This window comes from Oncorhynchus clarkii, chromosome 21 (genome assembly GCF_045791955.1).
Source record: "Oncorhynchus clarkii lewisi isolate Uvic-CL-2024 chromosome 21, UVic_Ocla_1.0, whole genome shotgun sequence".
NCBI classification, from domain to species: domain Eukaryota; kingdom Metazoa; phylum Chordata; class Actinopteri; order Salmoniformes; family Salmonidae; genus Oncorhynchus; species Oncorhynchus clarkii.
The window spans coordinates 38,569,438-38,575,437 of NC_092167.1; positions in this window are offsets into that span (position 1 = coordinate 38,569,438).

The following is a 6,000-nucleotide window of genomic DNA, read 5'->3' on the forward strand; positions in this document are numbered from 1 at the left end:
CGTCTAGAAAAATGCTGGAGTCTATTTTGCTCCACTATGCTACAGCACAGGACTCACACACCCAGCTTCTAGACCATCATACTGTTGAACAGCTTCTATTACCAGACCATCAGACTGTTGAACAGCTTCTATTACCAGGCCATCAGACTGTTGAACAGCTTCTAGACCATTAGACTGTTGAACAGCTTCTATTACCAGACCATCAGACTGTTGAAAAGCTTCTATTACCATCAGACTGTTGAACAGCTTCTATTACCAGACCATCAGACTGTTGATCAGCTTCTATTACCATCAGACTGTTGAACAGCTTCTATTACCAGACCATCAGACTGTTGAACAGCTTCTATTACCATCAGACTGTTGAACAGCTTCTATTACCATCAGACTGTTGAACAGCTTCTATTACCAGACCATCAGACTGTTGAACAGCTTCTATTACCATCAGACTGTTGAACAGCTTCTATCACCATCAGACTGTTGAACAGCTTCTATTACCAGACCATCAGACTGTTGAACAGCTTCTATTACCAGACCATCAGACTGTTGAACAGCTTCTAGACCATCAGACTGCTGAACAGCTTCTATTACCAGACCATCAGACTGATGAACAGCTTCTATTACCAGACCATCAGACTGATGAACAGCTTCTATTACCAGACCATCAGACTGTTGAACAGCTTCTATTACCAGACCATCAGACTGTTGAACAGCTTCTAGACCATCAGACTGCTGAACAGCTTCTATTACCAGACCATCAGACTGCTGAACAGCTTCTAGACCATCAGACTGTTGAACAGCTTCTATTACCAGACCATCAGACTGTTGAACAGCTTCTATTACCAGACCATCAGACTGTTGAACAGCTTCTATTACCAGACCATCAGACTGTTGAACAGCTTCTATTACCAGACCATCAGACTGTTGAACAGCTTCTATCACCAGACCATCAGACTGCTGAACAGCTTCTATCACCAGACCATCAGACTGTTGAACAGCTTCTAGACCATCAGACTGCTGAACAGCTTCTATTACCAGACCATCAGACTGATGAACAGCTTCTATTACCAGACCATCAGACTGATGAACAGCTTCTATCACCATCAGACTGTTGAACAGCTTCTATTACCAGACTGTTGAACAGCTTCTATTACCAGACTGTTGAACAGCTTCTATTACCAGACCATCAGACTGATGAACAGCTTCTATTACCAGACCATCAGACTGATGAACAGCTTCTATTACCAGACCATCAGACTGTTGAACAGCTTCTATTACCAGACCATCAGCCTGTTGAACAGCTTCTATTACCAGACCATCAGACTGATGAACAGCTTCTATTACCAGACCATCAGACTGATGAACAGCTTCTATTACCAGACCATCAGACTGTTGAAAAGCTTCTATTACCATCAGACTGTTGAACAGCTTCTATTACCAGACCATCAGACTGATGAACAGCTTCTATTACCAGACCATCAGACTGTTGAACAGCTTCTATCACCATCAGACTGCTGAACAGCTTCTATTACCAGACCATCAGACTGATGAACAGCTTCTATTACCAGACCATCAGACTGTTGAACAGCTTCTATCACCATCAGACTGTTGAACAGCTTCTAGACCATCAGACTGTTGAACAGCTTCTAGACCATCAGACTGCTGAACAGCTTCTATTACCATCAGACTGTTGAACAGCTTCTATTACCATCAGACTGTTGAACAGCTTCTATTACCAGACCATCAGACTGCTGAACAGCTTCTATTACCATCAGACTGTTGAACAGCTTCTATTACCAGACCATCAGACTGTTGAAAAGCTTCTAGACCATCAGACTGTTGAACAGCTTCTATTACCAGACCATCAGACTGTTGAACAGCTTCTATTACCATCAGACTGATGAACAGCTTCTATTACCATCAGACTGTTGAACAGCTTCTATCACCATCAGACTGTTGAACAGCTTCTAGACCATCAGACTGTTGAACAGCTTCTAGACCATCAGACTGCTGAACAGCTTCTATTACCATCAGACTGTTGAACAGCTTCTATTACCATCAGACTGTTGAACAGCTTCTATTACCATCAGACTGCTGAACAGCTTCTATTACCATCAGACTGTTGAACAGCTTCTATTACCAGACCATCAGACTGTTGAACAGCTTCTAGACCATCAGACTGTTGAACAGCTTCTAGACCATCAGACTGCTGAACAGCTTCTATTACCAGACCATCAGACTGATGAACAGCTTCTATCACCAGACCATCAGACTGTTGAACAGCTTCTATCACCAGACCATCAGACTGTTGAACAGCTTCTATCACCAGACCATCAGACTGTTGAACAGCTTCTATCACCAGACCATCAGACTGTTGAACAGCTTCTATTACCAGACCATCAGACTGATGAACATCTTCTATTACCAGACCATCAGACTGATGAACAGCCATCACTAGCTGTCTACCAGGTGATGCACACTCACACACAAAACAAACATACAAGCAATCGCACGCACGCACGCACACACACACACACACACACACACACACACACACACACACACACACACACACACACACACACACACACACACACACACACACACCACACACACACACACACACACACACACAGCTGTCCCATGTTATAAAGACATTAAACCACTGGACACCCCCCATTTCATACTGTGTATTTAAATACTGTATACTCAACATATCTCATTCTAATATATCTACTACTGTACATTACATTGTAGTTACACTGTTTATACACAGCGCATATTCATTTATATACTGGATTCTTGACATAGCTCATTCTAATATATCTACTGCTCGTAACCGGCCGCAACCGGGAGGTCCGTGGGGCGACGCACAATTGGCCTAGCGTCGCCCGGGTTAGGGTTTCGCTCAAGAATTTACTTGTATTTAGTGCCATTCCTTCAAATCTTTTTTTTTTTTGAATTTTACCCCTTTTTCTCCCCAATTTCGTAGTAGAGATTTGAGACTGGGACGGAGGTTCACCTTCCAGCAGGACAATGACCCTAAGCATACTGCTAAAGCAACACTCGAGGGGAAACATTTAAATGTCTTGGATTGGCTTAGTCAAAGCCCAGACCTCAATCCAATTGAGAATCTGTGGTATGACTCAAATATTGCTGTACACCAGCGGAACCCTTGAAGAATGGGCAAAAATCCCAGTGGCTAGATGTGCCAAGCTTATAGATACATACCCAAAGAGACTTGCAGCTGTAATTGCTGCAAAAGGAGGCTCTACAAAGTATTGATTTGGGGGGGGAATAGTTATGCACGCTCAAGTTTTCTGTTTTTTTTTACTTGTTTTTTGTTTGTTTCACAATAAAACATATTTTGCATCTTCAAAGTGGTAAGCATGTTGTGTAAATTAAATGATACAACCCCCCCAAAATCTATTTTAATTCCAGGTTGTCAGGCAACAAAATATAAAAAATGCCAAGGGGGGTGAATACTTTCTCAAGCCACTGTACTCTTTAGCGGTACATAGGATAAACATAGATCCTTCCATACAACACAACACACTCAACACAACGAGGAATAACATTTAACTCCATGGAATAGACCAGCCTCACTTCAGGTTTGTTATCAAGGGCCTATTAACTCCACCTGAGCATGCGAGGAGCAATTGTTTCCCTAAATTAGCAAGCCACATAAGCCTCAAAAACATGAAATTACACAGAAACCTGTAAAAAGGCTTCCGATGCTGGAGCTGGGGACTTGCTTTGTAGGCGGTGGTGGCAATGTGTCTGCTTATTGCTATCCGAGGGCCTTTTCTACCAGTAAACCTACACATCTGCTTTGTCATGCATGCCCAGTGCCCACAGACACTACCCAGAAGCCACGACAAAACCTTATTTGAGCAGGTGGTGTGCGGTGACCTCACTGGGCCCAGATGGAACAACCCCCCCCTCACACACACACACACACACACACACACACACACACACACGATAGTTGGTGGCTCTGGAAGCATATCTGATATATAAAGCATCGAGACAACGTATACTCAACGGAGTATACGTCTAGACAAATGCTGGAGTCTATTTTGCTCCACTATGCTACAGCACAGGACTCACACACCCAGCTTCTAGACCATCATACTGTTGAACAGCTTCTATTACCAGACCATCAGACTGTTGAACAGCTTCTATTACCAGGCCATCAGACTGTTGAACAGCTTCTAGACCATTAGACTGTTGAACAGCTTCTATTACCAGACCATCAGACTGTTGAAAAGCTTCTATTACCATCAGACTGTTGAACAGCTTCTATTACCAGACCATCAGACTGTTGATCAGCTTCTATTACCATCAGACTGTTGAACAGCTTCTATTACCAGACCATCAGACTGTTGAACAGCTTCTATTACCATCAGACTGTTGAACAGCTTCTATTACCATCAGACTGTTGAACAGCTTCTATTACCAGACAATCAGACTGTTGAACAGCTTCTATTACCATCAGACTGTTGAACAGCTTCTATCACCATCAGACTGTTGAACAGCTTCTATTACCAGACCATCAGACTGTTGAACAGCTTCTATTACCAGACCATCAGACTGTTGAACAGCTTCTATCACCATCAGACTGTTGAACAGCTTCTATTACCAGACTGTTGAACAGCTTCTATTACCAGACCATCAGACTGTTGAACAGCTTCTAGACCATCAGACTGCTGAACAGCTTCTATTACCAGACCATCAGACTGATGAACAGCTTCTATTACCAGACCATCAGACTGTTGAACAGCTTCTATTACCATCAGACTGTTGAACAGCTTCTATTACCATCAGACTGTTGAACAGCTTCTAGACCATCAGACTGTTGAACAGCTTCTATTACCATCAGACTGTTGAACAGCTTCTAGACCATCAGACTGTTGAACAGCTTCTAGACCATCAGACTGCTGAACAGCTTCTATTACCAGACCATCAGACTGCTGAACAGCTTCTAGACCATCAGACTGTTGAACAGCTTCTATTACCAGACCATCAGACTGTTGAACAGCTTCTATTACCAGACCATCAGACTGTTGAACAGCTTCTATTACCAGACCATCAGACTGTTGAACAGCTTCTATTACCAGACCATCAGACTGTTGAACAGCTTCTATCACCAGACCATCAGACTGCTGAACAGCTTCTATCACCAGACCATCAGACTGTTGAACAGCTTCTAGACCATCAGACTGCTGAACAGCTTCTATTACCAGACCATCAGACTGATGAACAGCTTCTATTACCAGACCATCAGACTGATGAACAGCTTCTATTACCATCAGACTGTTGAACAGCTTCTATTACCAGACTGTTGAACAGCTTCTATTACCAGACTGTTGAACAGCTTCTATTACCAGACCATCAGACTGATGAACAGCTTCTATTACCAGACCATCAGACTGATGAACAGCTTCTATTACCATCAGACTGCTGAACAGCTTCTATTACCAGACCATCAGACTGTTGAACAGCTTCTATTACCAGACCATCAGCCTGTTGAACAGCTTCTATTACCAGACCATCAGACTGATGAACAGCTTCTATTACCAGACCATCAGACTGATGAACAGCTTCTATTACCAGACCATCAGACTGATGAACAGCTTCTATTACCAGACCATCAGACTGTTGAACAGCTTCTATTACCATCAGACTGATGAACAGCTTCTATTACCAGACTGTTGAACAGCTTCTATTACCAGACCATCAGACTGTTGAACAGCTTCTATCACCATCAGACTGCTGAACAGCTTCTATTACCAGACTGTTGAACAGCTTCTATTACCAGACCATCAGACTGTTGAACAGCTTCTATCACCATCAGACTGCTGAACAGCTTCTATCACCATCAGACTGTTGAACAGCTTCTATTACCAGACCATCAGACTGCTGAACAGCTTCTATTACCAGACTGTTGAACAGCTTCTATTACCAGACCATCAGACTGCTGAACAGCTTCTATTACCAGAC